This window comes from Sprattus sprattus (assembly GCF_963457725.1).
Source record: "Sprattus sprattus genome assembly, chromosome: 10".
Classification (NCBI taxonomy): domain Eukaryota; kingdom Metazoa; phylum Chordata; class Actinopteri; order Clupeiformes; family Clupeidae; genus Sprattus; species Sprattus sprattus.
Window position 1 is genome coordinate 547889 of NC_137908.1, and position 740 is coordinate 548628.

The window sequence follows — 740 nt, forward strand, 5'->3', positions numbered from 1 at the left end:
TATGTAGCACATTTCGTACAAGAGTTGCAGTTCAAAGTACTTTACATAAAATCAATAAAAGCAAGCAGCAAGAGCAATACATGGAGTAAAATAATGATAAATCATGATAAAAGTAATAAAACCCTTTGCCTGGTCTTTAAAGGCACCCAGTGCAACTTTCGAGGCTTAAAAATAAACATTCAATTTCTAGTCTTTTTTACACGTAGTACGTTTCAATAACTCCATACCATTACATACCGACATTCAAGGAGCAAAGATGAGACGTCGTTGTGTGATGAGAACTGATAGAAAATCGATAACAACAACAATCGCCGCCATTTTCTTTATTTTTTGTAACCTACAATAAATAAAGCAGGATTCCAGTCAATGGAAAAATGGCCTCTCCCCACCAGCGATTGTTGTTGTTTACGATTTTCTATCAGTTTTCACCACACAACAACGTCTCATCTTTGCTCCTTGAATGTCGATATGTAATGGTATGGAGTTATTGAAACTTACTACATGTAAAAAAGACTAGAATTTTGAATGTTTATTTTTCATTGAATGTTTATATAAAGTTGCACTGGGTGCCTTTAACTCAGTCGGAACCATAGTGGATTCATAGATTCCGCTTACCCTGTTAAATATTTTCCCTAGCTTTGTTTCCGCCCAGAGGCCACCCTTCCTTCTAGACCTTCCCACGTCTGTGGTCGTTTAAGTGCTTCTGTTTTGTTACAGATGATGGGTAAAGGACAAAGGAT